Genomic DNA, 25,471 nt, shown 5'->3' on the forward strand with positions numbered 1-25,471 from the left:
GTTTGTCTATCTGTCTGTCTAACCATCCCATGCCCTGCCCCCAACTTGATAAAACTCAGTCAGTAGAGAAGTGGGAGCCTCTTCTCCCTCTCTCCATCCCTCCACCACTTCCCTCCAGAGAAGCTCCACATTCTTGATCCACCCTACCCACTCCTTATCAGCCCTAGGTAGAACAACACGGATTATGCTTAGCATCCTTCAGGAAACCCCAACAGCCTTTAAAACCAAGTCTCTGACCCCTCCCATGAGCCTCTGAAAGGACAGGCTCTGCTTTCCCACAAGTTACACCCATCGCCTCAAGCCGTAGAGTGGACACTGAGGACGGACTGCTCATCCTCCTGAGCCTCCTAGACTCCTCCTTTCCTCCCCCAACTCTCATCCCACCATCAACCCCCACCACTGGACTTTCACATTCAAGACCCCTTATAGAGAAAACTGCTGACTCTTCCTTATCTCTGAAAACAGGGGCCATTTGGGGGTTTTCATCCCAGGGTCTCCTGGAAATAAGAAGGTAAACTTGGTGTGTGCCTTCCTGAGTATGGCCCTGGGCTAAGAATGGCTTTTATGTTGCTATGGGGAGCCCACCAGAATAGACCACTCAGACACATTTATAGCCTTTTTTGAAAGTTTTTATTCCAGCTGGGTAGGACTACACACAGATATTGAGGATCCAAGTATAGCTCTGAGCTTTTAGAGCAAGGGACTTTTAAAAAAAAAAAAAAACAACTGACTGAGTCAATTTATTAAAATAGTTGACTTAGGCGTCTGCAATAGTTACTTCAACCTCCACTCCTGGCTCAGTACTGATGGAAGTAATCTGTTTAACCATCTTGGAAGGAGTCAATGAATCACTCATGGATTCTCATATTAGACACCATCCCATGTTTTGGAACCTTCATCACAAGGTGTTTTTCTTGTAGTGATTCTCAGTGCCTTGGTAGGCATGTGCACCTGTCCTTTCAGATTCTTTTCCTTTGAGCCTCTGATCAAGTCAGCACACACCTTCTCCAGTGACTTCATGCGAGTGTGGATTCAAATTCAGTGAATTGCCATCTCGAGTTCCACGGGCATCTTTTTGGTATCTTAAAAAGCTATGGCTGTGGCGTGGCTTCCTGACAGACTTATTCCTCAGCAGGAGCAAGCAGGGGTAAGTCAGGACCTGAACAGACTGAACAGAGGTCTGCTCCATGTACACCAGTCTCAGAAAGGTGAGTAAATGACTTTCAAGGACAAAAACTACATCCTGTTATCTCACTTAAGAGCTACAGGGGGAGGCTTTGTGCAAGCAAGCAGTTTAACAGAAGCTAAGTGGTTAGATGGAGAGGGGAGGTTTGCACAAGCAGGCAGTTTAACAAAAGCCAAGATAAGCTAGCTGGGGTATCTTAACCTCAGGTTCCTATAATAGAGTTGGGTAATTTTTTTTACAGGGCTTCCCATCAAGGAGATCAAATTCTAGTCAAATCTAAAATGGCCTCAATATGAATGTAAGATGAAGGAACATTGTCTTACCCCATCACAATGTTCCAAAGCTTTTGTGGGAAACAAAACAAAACCTAAAACAAAGCAGAATTTAAGAAGGCGGGAGGGAAGTGAGAAGAGGGGCTTGGAAAAGCCTAAAATATCTACTCCCTGGCCCTTTGCAGAAGCTTTGTTGACCTCTGACCCAGAGGCAGGCCTGGTGTCTTAGTCAGCGTTACTATTGTTGTAATGAAACACCATGGCCAAAGCTCCTTGGGGAGGGAAGGGTTTGTTTAGTTTACTCTTCCACATTACAGTTCAATATCAGAGTCAGGAACTCAAGCAGGGCAGGAACCTGGAGGCAAGAACTGATGGAGAGGCCATGGAGGAATGCTGCTTACTGGCTTGCTCCCTGGCTTGGTCAGGCTGCTTTCTTATAGAACCCAGGACCACTAGCCAGGGATGGCACCACCCACAATGGGCTGGGCCCTCCTCCATCAATCACTAATTAAGAAAATGCCCTACAGGCCTGCCCCACAGGTGTTTTCTCAGTGGAGGCCCCCTGTCTCCAATGACTCTAGCTTGTGTCAAGTTGACATAAAGACATCAGCATGCCTGACAAGTAACAGGTACTCAGTAAACACAGTCAGGGAAAACCCTCACTGTTGTCAGGAAGAGGAGAAGGAGGCTGTCCTCCTGGTGAGATCTGGTGTGTTCAGGGCAGTTTGGCCACAGGGCTCTTGAGTGGTTTCTGATTCTGGGAAGGATGACTGAAGTTTCTGAAAGCCGACCCTGAAGCAGTCTGCTAGTATGAAGAGAAGGGACACCAAAGAGTACATTTCAGGTATAAACATTAAAATTTGCATTAAAAATTGCCAGAGGTTTAATATCAAATCTTATGTCTTTGGGGAGATGTACGTTTTTTCCTTTCCAGAGAGTTCCCAGGATATAGCCATTCTTTCATGGGCACAAAGACAAAAGGGAGAGCTAATGAATTTCCGTACAATTTAATCCAGTAATAGCAGGTCTCCTTTATGAAGTATGTTATATATATCCCATTATCCTGTAATAAACCTTTATGAACTCACACTGTTTTCCAAAACACATGTATCACCAACTCCAGAGCTAACATAAGCCTTGTGTTGAAAGGTTATATTCCTGAGAAATTAAAGTGAGTCCCGTAGTGAAATAATTTGGCATTTCAGGAACCATTTCTTCTGCACATTGAATGTCAAGGAAAGCAGGAGATGGTCTCTAATTAATGCTCAAGAGCCAGGAACAGAACAGACTCATTCTCACCTAAGTCCAGTGCTTGAGGCTGATTAGTCAGATAAACAGGTCCACCGAATAATAAATATTCTGTCGCCTTGTCTATTTTCTTTTCCTAGAGAAAGGCAATCTCCAGTACTGCCTCTAACAAAATAGATGGAGGTGCTTAAGCTTATTTCCCGAGCCTTTTGGCCATGCTTTGTGACCTGTGGTTTGACTCAGATGAAAAGCTAAACAAGAATTGTGAGTATTCCAGGCGAGGGAGACATACAAAAGCTTGGAGTCAAGAGGAAGGAGCACAGGTTGCAGGGCCAGGGCTGAAGTAGGAGGAGGCTGACAGATCAGCAGGGGCAGGCCGTGTGTGTGTGTGTGTGTGTGTGTGTGTGTGTGTGTGTGTGTGTGTGTGTGTGTGTTGTGGGGGGGGGGCATGAGAACACCTTCAGAGCAAATTAACAAACAAAGAATAGACACTTGTGCTGTCCAAGTAGCTGGCCTCAGAAGGAGAGGATTGCTTGGAAATGTTTGTGGACACTTGTGTTCAGAAATGTGGGTGTGAGAGATGACCCTGTGGTAGGGGACATGGTTTCCTTCAAAGCTTCCTGAGTTCTTTGCCCACATAAAGGCAGGTGCTTGCTTTATAGGGATTCTGTAAGCATGGAGAGAGGATCTACACACACTGGACAATGCCTACCACTTGTTTGGGATGCAGTACCTGTTAGTGAATTTTTTCTGCAGCATCTGACATCTCCATACTCCAAAGCAAACTCCAAAGAATATGCTTTAATCTCCTCATATCCACAAAACCAATTTGCTTATTACATACAAATCAGCTACTTGAGTCTTAAAAAGCGATTGCTAGAGCACACACCCCATTGTCAACATGATTTTCCATAAGGGCCTGTTGAAGGCAGAGTCTGAATGGATTGTCCTTGGTTAGTTAGCCACAAAGACTCCAAGCCAGGGCCAACATAACTTCAGCTTGTGTGCCCTTTTAATTAACTGCAGGTCTGCTCAAATAATGTGACCCCTAGATATTGCATCAACATCCCTCTCCTCCCAGCTCTGTGCCTGATACATATCAAAACTACCCAGTGAAAAGGCTCTTGGCATCAAGATCCTCCCAGAGCCCAGCAGGTTCCATTCACTGGAGTGGTTTTTACAGATTTTTTGTTTATACCTACATCATATATGCATATATATTCACACTTAGTATTTACATACAATATTTAATAATAACCGGATATCCAAATTAATTTTATCTTCAAAAGAAACAGGAGAGAGGAAAATCTAAAGAGCCAGAAACAAGAGATGGCAGATGAAATCTACATACGTGTTGGCAGGCAGTACTGCACCTGCAAAGTGTGCTTTCTGACAAGATGGAATTATTAACTACGCTAGGTCCTGTAAACTGAGCAACTTATCCAGGATCTCATCTGTGCCAGTCACTAATCACAGCTGCGAAAACCTAGACATGGACACCTCCTTGGAGTTGAGTGTATGGAGATTCCTACCCCAATCATTGTCTGCCTGCCCCTCCATCACAGTGTGACCTCGCCTGTTTTGTGTTCAGGGCGGGGTCAGTCACACAGCATCACATAGCCCTCTAGCTGGACAGTGAGAAGAAACACTCTGAGTGCCACTAATGGACCAGAGGACCACTGTGACCTTAGGCGTGCTGAAAAACGAAGATTGCAGCTTCTTTGTCCAGAAATGGCCTACCCTCATACCTTTCCCCAGTGACTCCCTGCTGGCTTTAAAGTGACCTGCCAGACAGCTGAAAGAGGCCAGAGCTGCTGGCACTTGTGAAATCCCCAGCCCTTTGATCACAAGAAGAGAACCCTTTGGAGAGATGTTGCTTCTAGATGCAAAACTTCCTGTTGATTGTTGCCAGTGAAGTGCGTAAGAAAATACCAATGAAAACACATTGTGACTACCCAGCTGTCAGGAAGACCATACATATTTTGAAGCAAAATTTTCTAATGACTGTATTCTTTTAAAAAGGATCATAAATGTACATGTAAATAAAATCCCTGAAACCTTACAAGTTCAAAAACAAAGCATGACTGGTTGTCAAAAATAGCAACTAACAGAAGCTTGAAAGCCAGGAGCGATAATGAAAAGGTGATAAAGAGATTCTGCACAAGAAAGTAGTTTTCTCCCAACAAAGGAAAGGGAAAACTGTATTGTCTTTATGTACAATCTATTCCTTTTTGTAATAGTGTTATTACCCCAGGTCTGTGTTGTATGGTGTTCACATGGCTGCTCCTACTCAGTTCTCACCGTGTGTCTTTAACCTCCAGCTTTCACTGTTTTGGGGAATCAAAATAAATATCTTACAATATGCTATAGCTGGTTCTTGAACTATTTTAAATATTTATTTTATTTTTAAGTGTGTGTATATGTGTGTCTGTGTGTGAGTACGTGCATATGAATGCAGGTGCTCATAGGGGCCAGAAGGGGGCGCCAAATCCTCTGGAACTGTAGTTAGAGATGGTTGTGACCCTCTCAAATTGGGTACTGGAATTTAAATTTAGGTCCTCTACAAAAGCAGTAAGTACACACTCTTTACCAATTCGTTATCTCTTCAGCCTTGAATTTTAAATTTTTTTTGTTTTTGCTTTGTTTTTGCTTTGTTGTTGTTTGTTTGTTTGTTTTGTGCTGAGGTTCGAACTCAGGGTCTTAAACATGCGAGGCCAGTGCTACTATTTAATTATCTGCTCAGTCCTGTATTGGCTTTTTGGTTTTGTTATTGTTGTTGTTGTTTTAGACAGGGTCTCATGTACCTCAGGCTACCCTGAAACTCTTTATTTAGCTAAAACTGACCTTTAATTTCTGGTCCTTGTATCTCTGTTTCCAAAGTGTTGGGGTTCCAGGTATGTGCCACCACGGCTGACGTATGAAGTACTGGAACTGGACCTGGGACTTCCTGTATCCTAGGCAAACCTTCTGCCAACTGAGTCTTATCCTAAGCCCCCAGGTTGTCTTTTAACAAGATTTTCAGTTTGTCTGCTTTTTATGATTATATTGATGTATTAAAAATTGTTTTTATCAAGGCTGGATAGATGACTCAGAAGTTATGAGCACTTATAGCACCCATGTCATGTCAGGGGTTCTCAGATGCCAGGTCCTAAAGTCCAACACCCTCTTTTGGTTTCTGAGGGTACCTGTACACATATGCACATATACTTACATTGACACACACACGTGCACATAAGTTAAGTAAAATATTTTTTTTAAGTTTAGGAGATTGTTATTTTATTATTTTAAAAATTTTTCTAAAAAAAACCAAAAATTTTAGTTAAAAAAACAAAGCTTGTCATAGCTGTTAATTTTTCATATTCTTACTCTACTTTCTTTCTCTGTCTCTTTATCTCTGTCTTGCTCTCTCTCTCTTTCTGTGTATGTGTGTGTGTGTTGGGGGGGGGGTGTTCTGATTTCCCATCTTATTTCTTCTTGGTATCTTTGAAGCCACACTGACAGTGCTTTGGTTGGCCTCCCTGTCTGCAGCCTTCTGCAATTGTTTTTCTGTGGTTACTTTAAGGGTTGCAACATGTACTTCAAATTCACATCAAGCTGTTAATTTGAGTAAATACTGAATGACTTCGGGTGAAATGCAAAAAGCTGGTGCAGTACAATTTTCTTTGCCCCACCCCCGACCCTGCACATCTCTTGTGAGGTTGCTGTCTAGCAAATCTTGCCCATGGATATGAAAACCCATAATCACAGTGCTGTGATATTAACTTTACTAAATCTTGTGTTTTTAGAATTGTTTTTGACTTACTTATTTTGTGCATGAGTGTTTTACTTGCACGTATGTATGTATGTATGTATGTATGTATGTATGTATGTATGTACACCTCATGCCTACCCGATGCCTTCAGAGATCATCGTAACAAGACATTGGGTTTCCTAGAACTGGAACTAAGGATGGTTGTGAGCCAGCACATGAGTGCTGGGAACTAAATCTGGGTCCTGTGTAAAAGCAGCAAGTACCCTCAACCACTAAGCTAACTAACTCTCCAGCCCCAAAGTCATGTGCTTCTTAAGTAAAGAGAAACCATAGAAAACGTCATTTCAAATGTACCAACATGTCTGGCATTTCTGGTCACCGTGAACAGCCTGAGGTGTCTACGCTGGTCCCTTTATCCTGGAGGGCTGGCCACATCATTGCTTTGCTATACTATACGTCTGCTGGGCTGTGCCCGGCAATGACTTCTCCCAGGTTCTACTTATCTGAACAAGTTCAATCTTGCCTTCATTTGTGGAAGAGAGTGCCACTGTGATTGGATTGCTGAACTCACAGGATTCAGAGGGTGTTTTTTGTTGTTGTTATTTGCTTTGTTTTATTGAACGACTTGAATAAGTTGTCCAGAAGTCAGCCATTAATGCCAGTATCCCTCTGTGTAAAGCGGTTTGTGTTTTCAGGATTGTTGCCCTTATATTTTTTAATTACAGTTAATTATGTATAGGGTGGCGTGTGCCAGATTGTGTTTGGAGGCCAGAAAACAACTCCAGGGCTCGGGGAGTTCTCTCCTTCTACTGTGCTGGTGCCAGGGATCAAAACCAGGTCATCAGGCTTGAGGGCAAGCCACCTTTACCTGCTGAGCCACCTCATCGGCCCAAGATGATCAGTTCATCTTTGGTTTTCAACCACCTGACTATGGTGTGTTCGAGAGACATTTTCTTTAGACCACTGAAGTTTGTTGAGGTCCTAGAGTCTCTAACATTTCCCCCATATTTAAATCATTTCTTCTAATAAATATTTTCCCTGCCTCTTTCTTACCTTCCCTGGAATTCCAGTGTGCATATGTTAGGCCATTTCATGTGGTCCCCAAGACTCTGAAACTTTATTTTTCTTCGATATATTTTTCTCTCTTTCTCAGAGAAGGGCTTGCTTATTGATCTGTTGTCACATCTACTGAGGATTCTGATATTTCTAAAGTGCAGCTGTACCCAGTTAGGTGATTTTTATTCTAGCATTGAGCTGTTTACACCAAAATTTTTATATCGTTTGCACTTCTCTGTCACACTCTCCATTCACGTGAGGCGTATTTTACCCATTATTTAGATGTATTTTCTTTGAACTCTTTCCACATGTATATCACTGTAGCATTGAAAGACTAGTTTGCTAAGGCCAACAGATGGCCCAACTCAGTAAGGTTCTGTTAGCTTCTTTTATTCTGGAATATGGGCATGATGCCCTGTTTCTTAGCAAGTTTAGTGATAACTGATGATGCTGTAAACCATATGCATGCGTGTGGTCATGAACTGGATCCTGCCGTGTTCTTCTGAGGTCTATTGAGCATGTCTAGATTCTAACTGCATGCTCTGTCTCCCCATCGGAGTCAGCTCTGAGACCACTCTTCTTGTAACAGACAGCTGTGAGATCTGCTCTCCCCATGCCAGGCGATTGTGAGAGCCACACAGATGCCTCCTCTGTGCTCAAAGAGTTGGTGGTCAGATAAGGCTCTGAGCAGAGGTGAGGTTCCCACTCTTGGTTTCTATGACCCCTGAGACTCAGCTCCTCTGTGGGTGCTGGGCTGGCTTTGAGCTCCATGCTCTAGCATTTGGGGCCCATTCAAATTCAGCTTTCTCTTCTGCTCCTGATGGGGAATGCTGATCTCTGTCCACATAGCTTGTCCATAAAGCGCTCCTTTCTCTCTGCCCTCTGGCTCCTTTTTGTGGGTCCCGGATGGGTCTCCCCCATTACCTATGCTCTGGGTTGTTGTCAGAGGTTGGGACTTCCTCCCTGAATTTCATGCTCACCCTCCTGGGGTGCTCACAAAGTCGTGATTTTTTGTTTCCTTATGAACCTTTGAGTTCTGAGGGCTCATCTCTAAGAGGGAAATCACCACTGTTCCAACAGTTACTACATCTAATAGCAGGGACCTTGGTGTCAGTCTGCATCCCACACTGAAGGGCCAGAGGCTCGCGATGCACTCCTTTCCCTTTGCAGGCATGAAGTTGAGCGCCTCTGCCTCCTGTGTGCTCTCTGGTGAATTCAGAGTCAGTTGTTTTATTTCAACTGAATTTTGCAGTTGCTTCTACATGAACTCACATGACCTCTCCTCTGCCAGTTACAGAGTGTTTGCATACCCTCCCACATTCGCACATCGCAGTGCCCACCCCAGTGTGTTGGGATGAAGAGCTGGGTCTTGGGGAGCAGTTAGCCACGAGGGCAGCTGCCTTGATGGTCTTATCACTCGTGTTCAGCTCTCCATCACTGACGATCGACCTGACCTAAGCAACCGAGGGGAAGGATTTACTTTGCTCAGGATGTCAGAGGTTGGAATTCCTCAAAGTGGGGAAGGATCAGCAGAGCCGAGCAGCTGGAATCATGGCTGCAAAGAAGGAGGGGGGATTTCTCCTTTGACTCTCTTTATTCCACCAGGACTATGGAGATGGTGCTGCTCACATGAAGAGCAGGTCTTCCCCCCACTTAGCCCTCCTGGGAATGCCTACATGGACATACCCAGAGATGTCCATTACTAATTTCTTAGGCACTTCTCAAACCAGGGAAGTTGGCAATCAAAATTAACTATCACAGGCCCTTATTGAAGAAAAGAAAGCCTCATCTTCGCCTCTTTTCACCTCCGAGGACATTGCAGAGACACAGCCATCTGTGACTCAGGAGGAGGGCTCTCACCAGAGCACAATCTCAGAATTCCAGCCTCTGGAATTGGAGAAGTAAATCCTGTTGTTTAATTCCCTTGGTATACGCTTTCTGTAACAGAATCTATTCTGAAATCTTAAAAGGTTTTTCTGAAAATTTATGTATATGTATGTGTATATATATACATACATATATATATATATATATATTATTCGAGCGTGTGTGTGTGTGTGTGTGTGTGTGTGTGTGTGTGTGTTCCTAAGTATATAAATACAACCTGCTCAGTCTGTATAATGTCACTTATATATATGTGTGTCTGTATATGTGTGGGATTAAGAATGAGGGGACTGGACAGATGGCTCAAGAGCACTGGCTGCTCTCCAGAGACCCACAGCTCCCAGCACCCACATCAGGCCACTCACAACCACCTGTAACTCCAGTTACAGGGGATCCAACACCCTCGTCTGGCCTCCACGAGCACTACATGTGGTATATAGATGCATTCAGACAAAATGCTCATACACACAACATAGAAATAAATAAGTATTTTTTAAATTACAAGTCTATTGCATTATATAAGAGAGTCTGCCTTCTTCTTCACATACTGGAAGGAACTGACTGGATGTTATTCATGCAAACACACAGTCGGTGATGGTTAACAAGGTGCCAGAGGAAGAAAAGAAGGAGATGGATTTATAGTCCCCTAGACTGGACTAAAGTTAAATATATCTAGTAAGTCACTCGATCAATTACACATGTAGGAATATTCATTGACTTCTTGTTGTGTTTGTCTCTATGTGAATGATAAGGTGTTGGCAGTCACTGAAAACCTCTGGTGTTATTATTTTCCTGTCTACTTTTCCCTCATATTTCCTGAAATTTACATTTTATACACATTAGGGTTAATGTATATTTTATGCACAACAGTACTAGTATTCGTTTATATTATTTGATATATAAAGGCCTGTGACAGTTATGGCCTCATCTTTCAATGAGCCTTCATTGTTGTAAAAGACTCCTCAGTCACTCTTTTCAATGATAAACTTTTCATTAGATTTTTCTGACCTTTAACCTGATTTCAATTGTTTAAAACTAGTTTCTGTGTTCCTTTCCTGGCACAAAAGTATCACGAAGTTGAGAGTTTTGCTGTAAGTTTTCAAAGGCTTATGGCAGGATGGCCATCACTCATGTCCTCCTCAGCTCCTCCTTCCCAAGGCTGGAATGCTTGCCCTGCTCAGCACAGACCCAGCACATGGGTATCCCAGCATCTCTGCATATCTTAGGCTCGCGTGGCCACTCTTCATTTTCCCCATAGACAATCATATTTAAGACTTGGGTCTTTCCATGAGCCAAGTATAGATTCACGATAAGATGCCACAAAAGTCTCCAGCAATTCTGTGAGGAAAATTGCTGTCATCAACAGTGATCCCAATAAAGGACTAGGACTTGGGAACCAATTTTCCTAAAGACATAAATTCTTTTAAGTTATTTTATATGCTATAGGCCAGTGAGGCCATGCATTGTACCAGGAAAAGTTAGAGTCAGAAGTAAGAGATGACTATGAACTTCAGTCTTTTTTTCCCATCTACCTACATTTGAAATAGCTCCCCACCTCTCTCCCATGCAGTTTCCCAAATCATGGCTTTGACTGCTATGGAGGTCTGACAGGAAACCTCCCCATTGGAGCATTGAATGCTTATGAACTAATTCTGGTTCCATCAGTTTTGACCACAGTACTAGAATATGTGAGCATCAAGCCACTGGGTAGGCCACAAGAATCCCTTGGTATTCTGTGAGTTCCTGGCTTACATCTAGAGGCCCTGGAATTGCTTGTGGAGCATTCCTGCAAGCATCCTGCTGTCCATCTTGTGTGGCTCCCCAGACATGTGTTTGGTGGCCTTCCCTGTGACTGACTTCTTTAGAGCAGGGTCAAACTGTGTACCCTGTTGCATCTCCAGCAACTGGCTCAGCCTCGACTCTTGGCATCTGCTGGCTCAGTTCTTAAATACAGTGTTATACCCAGATTTCAGGAACCCCCAAAAGACCACCACAGAGATAAAATCCCATATGTAAAAGCAAAGAGCCTTTATTTTCAAGCTTGGAGCTTAGACTCTCTGTTCAAGACAGCAGCAAGAGCAGAGAGCCCGGAGCCCAGGCAGGGTGGGGCTTTTATCATAGCAGAGGTTGGGGTGAGGGGATTTCCAGGGTTCAGGACCCTGATAGGCTGACATTTCTCTAGGGTTATCAGGAATGTTTGGAATGCCATGTATTTCCTCTTAGAGGCAGGCCCCCCCCTGGGTGGGGTCAGCTTATGGCTTTTCCTGGGTCCAGGTGTTGCCTGCCAGAAGCTGTGTCTGGGCTTCTAAGCCTGTCATGGCAGCTGTGTGGTCAAGATGTTTTGCCCCTCCCACATATACTCCACAACAGCAGATCCACAGCAGCATTCTAAGTACAAGAAAATATCACATGGCCTGGGTGGGAGTTGGGGGTGGAGCAACTGTGAACTCTTTCAAACCTGTAATCTTCCAGATCACCCATCCATCCTAAATCTAAACAACAGCCAATAGTCAGAGAGAGAACAGACCTTGAGTCTTTTTAAACGTACAGACAGAGGAGTGAAGAGATGCCTCGGCAGTTAAGAGTGTTGTCTGCTCTTCCAAAGGGACCCTAATAGGTTCCCAGCACCCTCACAATCACCTCCAGCTCCAGGGATCCAGTACCCTCCTCTGGCCTCCATGGGCACCTACACTCATCTCTCTCTCCTCTCTCTCTTCACTTACCTCTCCCTCTCCCCCTCCTCTCTCTCTCTCTCTCTCTCTCTCTCTCTCTCTCTCTCTCTCTCTCTCTCTCTCTCACACACACACACACACACACACACACACACACACACACGGGGGGGGGGGGATCATTATATTGTACAAACAGAAATATCAACAACCACATTTTTTTGTTGTTGTTTTTTGTTTTTGTTTTTCGAGAGAGGGTTTCTCTGTGCAGCTTTGTGCCTTTCCTGGAATTCACTCTGTAGCCCAGGCTGGCCTCGAACTCACAGAGAATTGCCTGCCTCCGCCTCCTGAGTGCTGGGATTAAAGGCGTGCACCACCACCACATGGCAACACATTTTTTTTTTAAACAAGAAGGATGCTGTTGGCAGGTCTAAGTATGAAGATGTCTCCTCTTTGAAGAGCTAAATGCACCTCTCATCTCCATGTCACTCCATCTTTGGGTTGAAGTTCCAAATTGATATTACTTATTGATCAGTTTGGCTATTATCTTTTGTGGTGGTAATCTAATTATACTGAAATGTGATTTTGATTGTATGTTAATAAATAAAGTTGCCCGGGGGTCAGAGCTATTAGAGCCATAGCAAGAGTGTGGCAGTGGTGGCACACGCCTTTAATCCCAGAAAGCCAGCCTTTAATCCCAGGGAGTGGTGGTAGAAAGCAAAAAGATATATAAGGCGTGAGGACCAGAAACTAGAAGCATTTGGCTGGTTAAGCTTTCAGGCTTTGGAGCAACACAGTTCAGCTGAGAGCTATTGGGATGAGGACACAGAAGCTTCCAGTCTGAGGAAACAGGACCAGCTGAGGAACTGGTGAGGTGAGATAGCTGTGGCTTGTTCTGTCTCTTTAAATAGACTAACAGACAGGAAATAGAGCCCTGATTCGGGAAGCTGGGACACCGCAGGCGGAAGGGTGAGATTTCAGCTCTGAGCTCTGACCTCTCGGCTTTCTCTTTTGCATTGTTTCTGTGTTTCTTATTTAATAAGACGGTTGGTTACATCTATATCTGGCGCCCAACGTGACAAGAATCCATTGAAAACCGCTTGGCTTGGCGGCGGGTCCACTTTCCCGCAAGGGCGGCAGACCAGGCGGCCGGCTTCCTAGTCCAAGCTGCCGGCTACCTAGTCCGAGCTGCCGGCTTCCTAGTCCGAGCGGCAGCTTCTGGCCCGGGCCTAGGTCTGTGAGCAACTTGCTTAAAGCCGGTGCTACAAACAACTCAGACCTGCCCTGCCGAACAGGGCCCTGCCTGTAAAGCCAACGCAAGTGGTCAAAGTTTAAGGAAGCCAGACCCAAGCCTTGACTCGGCACAAGAGGGAACACGTGGCTGCATTTAAACTTTAGCCAGCTACGCTTTCTTGTTCTCTCTTTCTCTCTCTCTCTCTCTCTCTCTTTGGATTTACACCTGGGACACTAGGTGTAGGTGGCTGTTTTGAATATCCCCTCGGATTTCTACTGTTCTACGTTCTACGCAGATTTAATTCGCTGGGATTTCTACTATTCTACGCAGATTTGGTAAGTCATAAAGGAAACTATTTAAAAGACAATTTTTTTCCACATTTAAAAAAAATGGGCTTTATGTGTACATTGGAAGAAAATTGGTTTTTGTTTGAAATATTAGGCAGTCTGACAATGGAACAACTATATAATATTAGTATTGGTGGAATTATGCACCTTATCACTATGCTAATCCACATTTTAATATTTAAAAAGATAGTCAATTTAAGTGCCAGGATAACAGCTTTAGAAGATAACAGTGAAGTTGTTTCAAGTCGGGATCATAAGGTTGTAGAAAGCAAGCCTGTTTTCACACAGTCACCCTTAATTTATCCAATTAACAGTGAAGTTATTTCAAATTGGGATCATAAGGTTGTAGAAAGAAAGCCTGTTTTCACACAGTCACCCTTAATTTATCCTGTAACTGTACAGCAGATGCCTGATCAAATGATGGCTACACAAAATAATTGGGCTCCAATTGAAATGTTGGATTTAAAAAGGTTTAAGGAGGCAATAGTATCTTATGGCATGCATTCCCCATATGTAAAGCAAATGTTAAACTCTTGGTCAACATATAATAGGATAATACCACAGGACTGGCGGGACCTTGCACAAGGTGTTCTGGAACCCAGCCAGAGACTTCAATTTCTGACTTGGTTTAAGGAGGAGGCTAAAAATATAGAAAAACAATGGAGGGATAAAGGAATACAAGTTTGCCAGGATCCGCTTATGGGAGAAGGTCAATATGCTTCAGCACAAACACAATGTTTATATGATGTCCAAACCCTAATTTTATGTCGAACGGCAGCCTTGAATGCATGGGACAGAGTTGAGGAACCAGGAAAAAAATCTGAGTCATTTACAAAGGTGAGGCAAGGCCCAAAAGAGTCTTTTACAGATTTTTTACAAAGACTGGCTTCAGCAGTAAAGAGAATGGTCTCGGATTCAGAAGCTGGTAAGGCAATAATTGAATCTTTGGCCTTTGAGAATGCGAATGCAGCATGCAAAAGAATAATTAGGCCATTAAGGGCAAGATCTGCACCTATGGAAGATTGGATTAGAGAAACAATTAATGTTGAGGTTGATGAGCATGATGATACGTGGGTAGGAGAAGTAATTTCAAAAGGTTTGAGGAATGTTAGATGTTTTGGGTGTGGAAAGAAAGGACATTTTAAAAGGGACTGTAAACAGGTCATTCCTAGAAGCAATGTTTATTCAAGGAACAAGGGCAACAGAATGCCCCTTCCTTCTGGAGTATGCAGAAGGTGTGGTAAGGGAAAACACTGGACCAACGAATGTAGATCAACAAAGGACAGACAGGGTAATCCTTTGCCTTAGTCTTCGGGAAACTCCCAGAGGGGCCTCGTGCAGGCCCCCAGTGCAAATCCAGTTCAAACCTTTCCTGCAGCTATAGAGGAAATGCCTGCCCTGGAGAGCGATTAAATAACCAAATGCCTATTGGAATAAATCATGCTGGTCAGGTTGATGAAACAGAGAGAATAGAAAATTCAGGAGAAAACATAAAGAAAATTTTTTGGCAAACTTCTATTAATGAACAAAGACCAAAATTAATGATAAAAATAAATGGTGTTTTGTTGTCTGGTCTGGTAGACACAGGTGCGGACGTTACCATAATTGCACCAGAATTTTGGCATCCAACTTGGCCTCTTCAGGAGGTAAACGTTCAACTGTTAGGAATTGGGACATTATCTCAGGTGAAACAGAGTGCAAGATGGCTCGAATGTATAGGTCCAGAAGGACAGAGAGGAAAATTAAAACCATATGTGGCTAACATAACTATGAACCTGTGGGGTCGAGACTTGTTGCAACAATGGGATACTCAGATTAACATCCCTCCAATCTCAGAAACAAATCATAACCTAACACATGTTACTGAGAGAAATATTAGAAGATATTATTCTAATGAGTGGTCACCAGCCATCCATATTATACAAGAACAGGGCACAGTAACTGATGATCTTCCAAAGACACCAATAGCTCTACCTTTAAAATGGTTAACAGACAAGCCTGTATGGGTCCAACAATGGCCTTTAACAACAGAGAAACTCCAGGCTTTAGAAGAGCTGGTAGAAGAACAGTTAAATGCTCAGCATATTGAAAAATCAAGTAGCCCCTGGAATTCTCCTGTCTTTGTTGTTAAAAAGAAATCTGGCAAATGGAGAATGGTAACAGACCTTAGAGCAATTAACAAAGTAATTCAGCCAATGGGCTCTCTACAATCTGGGATGCCTTTGCCTACTCTGTTACCAAAAGGATGGCCTCTCATAGTTATTGATTTAAAAGACTGTTTCTTTTCAATACCCTTACAAGAAAAAGACAAAGAAAGATTTGCTTTTACAGTGCCTACTTATAATAATTCTCAACCGGTTAAAAGATTTCAATGGAGGGTCCTCCCACAGGGAATGTTGAATAGCCCAACTCTGTGCCAATACTTTGTACAACAGCCATTGGAAGTGATACGTAAAAAATTTCCTAAATCTATAATTTATCATTATATGGACGATATTTTACTAGCTAACTCAAATACAGATACTTTAGAAATAATATTTGAAGAAGTAAAGAAAATTTTGCCTTGCTGGGGATTACAAATTGCTCCTGAAAAGATACAAAGAGGAGATTCTATTAATTATTTAGGATATAAAATAGAGCTACAAAAAATTAGACCCCAAAAGGTGCAAATTCAGAGAGATAGACTACAGACTCTTAATGACTTTCAAAGATTATTTGGAGATATTTCTCATCTACGAACTATTGTTGGGGTAAAAAATGATGAACTGACTAATTTGTTTAAAACTTTAGAAGGTGACAAGGACTTAAATAGTCCAAGAAAATTATCACCTGAAGCTGAGAAAGAATTAGCCTTGGTAGAAAAGAAAGTGCATGAAGGACACGTGGATCGTATGGATCCAAAGCTGGATTGCATTTTGGTTATTTTACCTTCTAGGCATTCTCCTACTGGAATATTAATGCAGAGGGAAGATATTATATTGGAATGGATATTTTTACCAAATAAACCAAATAAAAAATTAAAAACTTATGTGGAAAAAATCTCTGACTTAATTTACAAAGGAAAATTGAGACTTCGTCAATTAGCAGGCATAGACCCAGCAGAAATTGTCGTACCATTAACTAAGGAGGACATTGAAAAATTATGGACAGAAAGTGAACCTTGGCAAAGAGCTTGCAGTAATTTTTTGGGAGAAATTAACAGCAAATATCCCAAAAGCAATAGAATTGATCTTATAAAGAGAGCTGATTGGATCTTGCCTCAAATTGTACGGCAAAAACCCATATCTGGAGTTCGTACATTTTATACAGATGCCAACAAAGAAGGAAAGGCAGGTTATAAATCAGAAAGTTTAAGTAAAGTGGTTCAAAGTCCGTATAATTCAGTTCAAAAATCAGAATTGTATGCTATTCTGTTGGTATTAATGGATTTTTCAGAACCTCTCAACATAGTAACTGACTCTCAGTATGCTGAAAGAGTGGTGTTACATATTGAGACTGCAGAATTTATCCATGATGCTTCAGAATTAACTTCACTATTTGTTCAATTACAAGATACAATCAGGAAAAGGAGTCATCCTTTCTATATAACTCACATCCGATCTCATACTGGTTTGCCAGGCCCTTTAGCACAAGGCAATGATGAGATTGATAAATTATTGATAGGAAATGTGCTGGAGGCCTCAGAATTTCATAAAAAACATCACGTTAATAGTAAAGGTTTAAAAAAGGATTTTTCCATAACCTGGCAACAAGCCAAAGAAATAGTAAAGAAATGTCCTACTTGTTCCTTCTACAATCAAACGCCATTACCAGCAGGATGTAACCCAAAGGGTACTCAGAGAAATGAAATCTGGCAGATGGACGTGTTTCACTTTGCAGAATTTGGAAAACTGAAATATGTACACCACACTATCGATACTTATTCAGGATTTCAATGGGCAACTGCTTTGAGTTCTGAAAAAGCTGATTCTGTAATCACTCATTTGCTAGAAGTTATGGCCATCATGGGTATACTTGCACAAATCAAAACTGACAATGCTCCATCATATGTTTCTGTTAAAATGAAACAGTTTTTTGCTTATTACAATATAAAACATATTACAGGCATACCACATAATCCTACAGGTCAAGCAGTTATAGAAAGATCAAACAGAACTCTAAAGGATATGCTAAATAAACAGAAATGGGTAACAAAAACCCCCAGAAATAGACTGCATAATGCTCTTCTAACTTTGAATTTTCTGAATGCCAATGAGAAAGGAACAACAGCTGCAGAGAGACATTGGATAATAGAAAAAACTACAGAATTAAATCAGCCTATATACTTTAAGGATGTGCTGACCTCAGAATGGAAACCAGGGTATGTATTACATTGGGAACGAGGTTTTGCTTTTGTTTCTACAGGAGAAGATAAGCTGTGGGTACCATCAAAATTGATAAAGGTTCGATTTGAACAAGAGAGACCTCTTAATTAGAGGAGGTGATAGTTCATCAACCAGCATGAACATCCAATTTAAACTAACTGGTATCAATAACACATGCCTTTTCATTTAATCAGATAATAACTTGTCAAAAGGAAACATCCCCAAAATTAGTCTTGGGGAAAGGTTTTTGCTTTTGTCTTTTAGAAGAATGAAGGTTAAGGAATCTGAAGAACACTGGACAAATGAGACAACTGAAGAAAAGGGACAAATCATCTATCCCAAGAAACAGAATGAAACGGTGTATGGGTATATATTATCTAAAAAATTTTTATGTCTTCCTAAATGTTTGTTTCTGCTTTTCTCTAAAGATTTAACACTATTGGTTTTCTAATAGTCCCAGTTCAATTAAAATTTAAAGCTGACTTTGGAGTTGGAGAATGGCTCTCTCCTTCTTTAAAATCAAGCATGTTGTTAAAAGGAAAATGCAAACTCCCTGTATCATGCCAGAATAAGAGCCATCTTCTGCTATGGTACAGGACAAAAGCAAAATTAATTAAGGGACTATTCTATTACTAATCTCAACTCTTTGATTCTATTCTGATCCTTTAAACTTTTCTTAAAGTATGAATTTTATATCAAAATTTACAAGATTAACATATAAAGATATATAGATATATATACATTTTAAACTTGGTTAAGATATGAATGGTCATATAGAGTACTAACTAATTCTAGAAAAAAGGCTAGCTGCATATATATGTTTTTGTGTTTGAGTCTCTTATCAGTTTTCTGCAGGAAATCATGGCCAGGCCTAACATCAACTGAAGTCTCCAGAAAGAAGATGGGGCCCCACAACAACAACAATTCCACGTGGACAATAATGATATCATTAAGCTGACAAACATCATCCACAGATCAGCTTTGAACTACAAGGTGCTCAGAGCATTCTTTCATGATAAAGAAAACTTCGCCCATACCCAGCAGGAAGCAATTTTAAGACTACATCGCCCACATTCCCAAAGAGGTGGTGTGGGGTGGGTGGTTTATGGTCTTTTTAATGGGTTTTGGGTCTGGGATAATTTTCAGTATTTAGGGGGGCTGGTTACAAGTTATTGTCAAGGGTTAAGAAAAAGGCTAAGCAAAGGAGATTAGATTTAAGGTTCTTGTTAAAAAAAAAGAGAGAGAAAGAAAGAAAGAAAGAAAAGAAAAAGACAATTACTAATACTTTACATTGGATTGAATTGTTTTATATTGTATACAAATTTGAAACTGATATTGTTAGAAAATGTTATATGTATATTTCTAATTGTATTTATACCATTCATTTAACAATGTAATACAAATTTCTGATCCTTGAATGTTATTATTACCAACTACTAGGATATAAAGAAATGAAAGTTAGTAGTTAGACATTACAATAGAACTTGTAGTCATATTAGATATGTTTTAAAAATTGAGCAGAGATGTTTTAGACAGGTCATCTTCAAACCCTTCAGAGATCTACAGAATATGGCATTTAAAATGCTTTAATAACTTAGAAAATTTTTCTTTTTTGAGACATTTCGGCTCCTGGCAGTACCAATCTACTTTAGAGAAAATATGGGCATTGAAGAAACTGCATATGGAGTCAACTTTCATTTTGGCAAAAGTTAACCACTGGACAACAAAGTATCCTCGAATCAACAGGACAAAATGGACAGACAGATCACGAAATAAGGGACTACTGATTCTTGCCAAAACAAGTGTGGTTATGGCTTTATCAAAAGGCATCTTCTGAGGCCAGGACAATATGGCCCCATCCCTGAAGTGGCCTTCGCATCCGGAAAAGGTACGGTGCCCTTTTCTTCGAAGGCAGCTTAACAGGCAGAGGGCTGATGGATTCTGTTGTACAATGGAAGAGCGGCTGAAAGCTCATGCCTCTCAAAAGTAGACTGGCATTTAATAAAGGGATGTGGAGAAGAAGGGGATGCTGAGATGAAGCCATATATACACAGCCAAGACGAATGGACAGCTGAATTTAAAAACTGTCAACAATTTCCAGAATTTAAAATCCTGAATCATGACAGGACACTAGTGGAATTCAGGTGTTTCTGGTACATGGACTGCTCTCACCCAATGTGAGATTGAACTGTTGACCTTGTGTACATCCTACTTCACAAATGAGTCTGTCAGATACACTAAGCCCATAGGCTGAAGATGATGCCCCAACACTGCGGAGAAACCTCAGGTGACTGCCCAGGCAGCTGGCTGTTTCTGTCAACTCACAAATTTTTTGGAAGTTGCTTGCATGCACTTCCTGTTTTTTATTTTTGTTAGCTAATATTATTTCCTTCTTGGGTCTCTGAGGGAGTTGAAGATTAGTTAGTTATGGTTGAAGATTAGTTACTTATAGTTGAAAAATTAATTAGGATAGAAAGTGCATTAGATACATCTTGGATTTACCAAAATAGGATAGATAATGGAATTATTTTCTCTAATTTGTCCAATACCTGTTTAGGTATTTATTATTTGTATATATTGTATATAGTTATTGTACTTTTGTATATAGTTTTTCTTTTGTTAGTCATAACCTTTTGCTTTTTTTTCTTTTTATTAAAATAGAAAAGGGGAAATGTGGTGGTAATCTAATTATACTGAAATGTGATTTTGATTGTATGTTAATAAATAAAGTTGCCCGAGGGTCAGAGCTATTAGAGCCATAGCAAGAGTGTTGCGGTGGTGGCACATGCCTTTAATCCCAGAAAGCCAGCCTTTAATCCCAGGGAGTGGTGGTAGAAAGCAAAAAGATATATAAGGCGTGAGGACCAGAATCTAGAAGCATTTGGCTGGTTAAGCTTTCAGGCTTTGGAGCAACACAGTTCAGCTGAGAGCTATTGGGATGAGGACACAGAAGCTTCCAGTCTGAGGAAACAGGACCAGCTGAGGAACTGGTGAGGTGAGATAGCTGTGGCTTGTTCTGTCTCTTTAAATAGACTAACAGACAGGAAATAGAGCCCTGATTCGGGAAGCTGGGACACCGCAGGCGGAAGGGTGAGATTTCAGCTCTGAGCTCTGACCTCTCGGCTTTCTCTTTTGCATTGTTTCTGTGTTTCTTATTTAATAAGACGGTTGGTTACATCTATAATCTTTCTACAATAGGGTTTATTTTTTCAGCAAATTCTCTAAAAAAGATCATCTGGAATGTACCAAATCTTAAGCATGAGACCGGTATTATGTGTTTCAAGAACTTTTAACATTCCAACTTCCCCCCTAAGGTACTCTCTTTTTTAAGTGATCCAGCAACATTATCTGATAGGTTTAAACCTGATGGGAAGTCCACAGGTTCACTAATCTCTATCTCCAAAAACATTTACATTACAACTCTTTACAGCAGCAAAATCACAGTTATGAAGTAGCTACAGAAATGATTTTATGGTTGGGGGGTCACCACAACATGAGGAACTGTATTAAAGGGTCGCAGCATTAGGAAGGTCGGGAACCACTGGTTTAAACGGACTTTTGTTCAATTGATTTCTCCCCATTTTGCTACGGCTGCCCATTTTCTTGAACTAGAAAGGAATGCAAACACAACTGTGGCTTGCCTGTACTGTGTCGGTCACTCTGTCGCTTCCGTGGCCTGAAGATTCCTTTGGAGGCACACGAGGCAGCCGTAAAGACTGCCAGAGCCTTCCTTTATGAGGCTGGGGGAACCAAGACCCTGTCTAAAGGGCAGGCCGGAACCCAAATCTTCAGCCATGCTCTACTGCTGCCTGGGTGGGTTCCATGGCCCTTAAGCACTCCACAGGAGGAGGCCCACGCTGGCGTCAGCTAGTCTAACTCATGGTGTATGCTGCTTTCGGGACTCACCCCGAACCCAGCACTCCAGTGATCTCTTATGGAAAAAAGACAAAGGAAGCAATGGGGTCCTCAGATTACCAGCAGGCCTTCCTCTGATGCCAACACTACACCTCTGGACTTCCCAGCCTCCACAACTGGAAGAGAGAAAATTCTCTCTTTCTATATTGTCCAGTCTTGGGCATTCTGTTATAGCAACAGAAACAAAGAGACATAAAACTCAGCAAAGGATACTGTCCCATCAGAGACAGAGCCTGAGCTCTGTAGACAGTGGGAGAGCCGTAAGGACACAGCTTTTCCTGTTATTGGGAATTCCCGGTAGGAAATGACCTAACCACAACATGACACATTCCCCGAAAGTCCTGAGAGAAAGATTCCCTCAAGCCTGCTTGTTCCCAGCTGTGAAGGAGTCAGGGTTCTAGAAACTCCTTTCTTTTACTTCTTCAGTTAGAGACATGGAACCTCACTGGCTTTTCTCTAGGTGAGAGGCATGAAGCATGAAGTCAGAATCATCCTGTCTGCAGAACTACGGCAGGAGCGCGTCTGCCCACCAAGCAGACTTTGCCTTGTCCTCAAACCCCAGGGGAGTTAGGTTGGGAATGCACACTGATACTGTTCAGTGGGTCTTCTGACCCCCAGGATCCAGGAAATAGGACTCGAATGGACAGCTCTGTCTGCACACGACATTAGTTGAGGTAGGACTATCTTGTTGCCTAGGTTTTCATTCTCCTGGTTCATCAGTCAGAGGCTTCAAGTGGAAGTGAAGACCATTGGCAATTGTCCCAGATTGTTTTCCTATGTTGTGATAAAGCCCCAAAGCCACTCAGGGAGGAACGGATTTCCTGACGTCATGGAGGGAAGCCAGGAGCTCAAGCAGGAACCTGGAGGGAGAAACTGAGGCAGAGATGACGGAGGAGTGCTGTTTACTGGCTTGCTCTTCAAAGCCTGCTCAGCTACCTTTCTTACACAGCCCAGGCCTCCTGCCTAGGAATGTCACTGTTCACAGCGAGCTGTTCCCTCCACACACATCAATCATGAAAATGTCCCACGGACTTGCCTATAGGCCAGCCTGATAGAAGCAATTCTTCAATTGAGGTTTCCTCTCTTCCCAGATGTGTCAAGATAACAACCAACATTAGCCATCACGATCACCTTGGTAACAGCTACTCTCCTCTCTGTTCTCATCTATAAGATCACTGTATGGGTTAGCAGTGTGCCTGATTTAAAAACAACAACAACAAAACACAGAAATCTGCCTATCTTGTCACCCTGTATAAACATAGTGACCTCATACAAGAAATGATTTTTTTCCTGTCAAAAGTGATTAGCTTGACAGGGGCACATGTTGCCTGAACTTTCTCCTTCCCACTCTCCTTTGCACCAATTAGCCAATAGTGTCAGATTATGCAGCCAAGCTCCCACCAATGGGATGAGATGTGGCCACCACCTAAGTCAGGGATAAAAGACAATGACCATCTTGGCCACAGGTGCTTGCTCACCTGGCTGGGGTTCTGGCACACACACTCCTTTTACCAAAAGAAATTGCCTTGCTGGGCTACTTTTGCTCTGGGTGTTCCTTTGTGCAACACCAAATTTTCCCCCAATACTGTGACTAAGTTCTGGTCAATGAACTATGATTTGAAGTTTTTTGATAAGGCTCGAACACAAAACTGGAAAGGATGGGTACATTCAGGGCGTCTGTGGCTTTGCCTTTGTACCCTTGGTTCGTTGTCTTCCTGCTTCCTGAAATGCAGATACAATGGCTGGAACTCTTGAGTCATTTTTTTGACTGCTTGAGGATGAGAACAACCTTCTGAGAATGGCAGGTCATGAAAGTAGAAGAAAACTGGGACCCTGAAGGTCCGTGGAACCTTTATACCAGATCCCTTGGCATCTTCTAGACTTCTGGAGACAATAATGTTTGACTTAGTCTACTCTAGCACACAGACCACTGTTGCATCAAAAAAAAGGTGCCCCTCTCTACTTCCATGTTAGTATCAAGGTGGCTCGCTGTCCACAGAACAGTGAAGTGTCTCCCACTTGTGGAACTGTGCTGGGACGCTGGGAAAGAAAGCCATGCAACTGTGAAGGAAAGCTCCCCCAAAGCATCCACACCTCAAACTGAGACCTTCTTCAAGGCCAATTGGCTGATTAAAACTTCAATAACTGTGGGGGATTTGGGGTGTTTCAGGTCCAGAGTCTAATTACAAAGTCTTGGGCCATCTTTAGACCCCTAAAAAGCCATTTTTTTTTTGCCCACCTCTTTGTCAGACCAAACATCCTGTGATGAGTGGATAAAAACCTTGTGGAGTGCATTAGCACAATTGTATGTAATGTCTACCAACCAAAGGCTAAGAGTGGTCGGATACCATGTGAGGCCCATGCTGTAACTTCCTACTTAATACTTTACGTATTCTGTTACTTTAAACTCTTCATGAAGCTGCTTCCACATGGAATTTAAGGCAACAGATGTGTTCCCAGGCCACAGCCATTCGTTTTTGGTTCCATCTTATTAAGCTCTCTTATTCCCGTTGAGGTGAGAGTTGTGTTTGTGTGAGGACTGAAGGGAGGTGGAGGGGGAAGACTGTCCTTACCCACAAGGTACATGGTTCGAATCCTGCCTATGTACTGTGCAGCAGTTCCCTGTGAGCTGATGCATGCCCTCGCTGGGCCAGGGGAGGCTCACACATAGCACAAGAAAGTCACAAGACGAGTAAGCCCTTCCTTGACATTGTGTAAACCACGTAGCAGTGCTTGGGGAGAGATCCTGTCCTGAAGCTGCCTACAAGTTCCAGGAGCAGTCACCAGTCCTTGGGTGGACCCTTCACTGATACCCCCATACTCAGTCATCCACATTCCTAGAAGTAGCCCCAATAAATTCATTGGCTCAAGCTAGAATTGGATGCATCATTTCCTACTGGTGTGAACAGAAACGGATCCCCAGGAAAAGGGTCACCCACATGGCACCAACCACACATGGGAGGCTGGGGGAAAGAGTCTGGCCATTTAGAATTCTTGGTAGACAGTCTAACTAGCAATTTGCACACAACCAGAGTAAAGTACTTGTTGCCCGTTAGGCTCCTGCTCCAGTGTTTACCTACAAAACAGACAGTATTTACTGATACCTTCAACTGAAACTTGATGCCCATGGGCTTTAGTCCGGTCTTTGAAGTACTCCAGCTTTCTGTTTTTCAAATTTATCGACTTGCTTTTACAGCTCAGCCTTTTCTACCAGACCTGGAAGGTGCAGAGGAAACCCTTGCTCTCGGGGAGAAACTCCAGGGGTTCCATAAGTCATTTGATGCTTCGTTCCCAGGAGCATTTGATACCCAGTGAAAGACAAGCTTTTCCTAGGAGTCTCATTCCAGATCAATAGTGTGAAAAAGATGACAGGAGGCCAAAGAATGTTCATCATTTACATCCTTGCCCTAAAAATACTTGAACTTCAGAGCTCAGTAGATGGCCTACTAAGAGCACTTGTGAAAGCACAGGGCTGTGAGTTCGAATCTCCACATGTGTCTGTAACACTAGCATGGGAAACAGAGATAGGTGGATCCCAGGAAGTC

At 42.3% G+C, this 25,471-nt stretch overlaps 1 pseudogene; it reads right to left on the reverse strand.

Annotated features, from left to right (window-relative positions):
- Nucleotides 1-757: 757 nt before the first annotated feature.
- LOC121830885 (small ribosomal subunit protein uS10 pseudogene) overlaps nt 758-25,471 on the reverse strand; it is a 59,202-nt pseudogene continuing 34,488 nt past the window's right edge.

Source organism: Peromyscus maniculatus, chromosome 1, assembly GCF_049852395.1.
Source record: "Peromyscus maniculatus bairdii isolate BWxNUB_F1_BW_parent chromosome 1, HU_Pman_BW_mat_3.1, whole genome shotgun sequence".
In the NCBI taxonomy this organism is placed as follows: domain Eukaryota; kingdom Metazoa; phylum Chordata; class Mammalia; order Rodentia; family Cricetidae; genus Peromyscus; species Peromyscus maniculatus.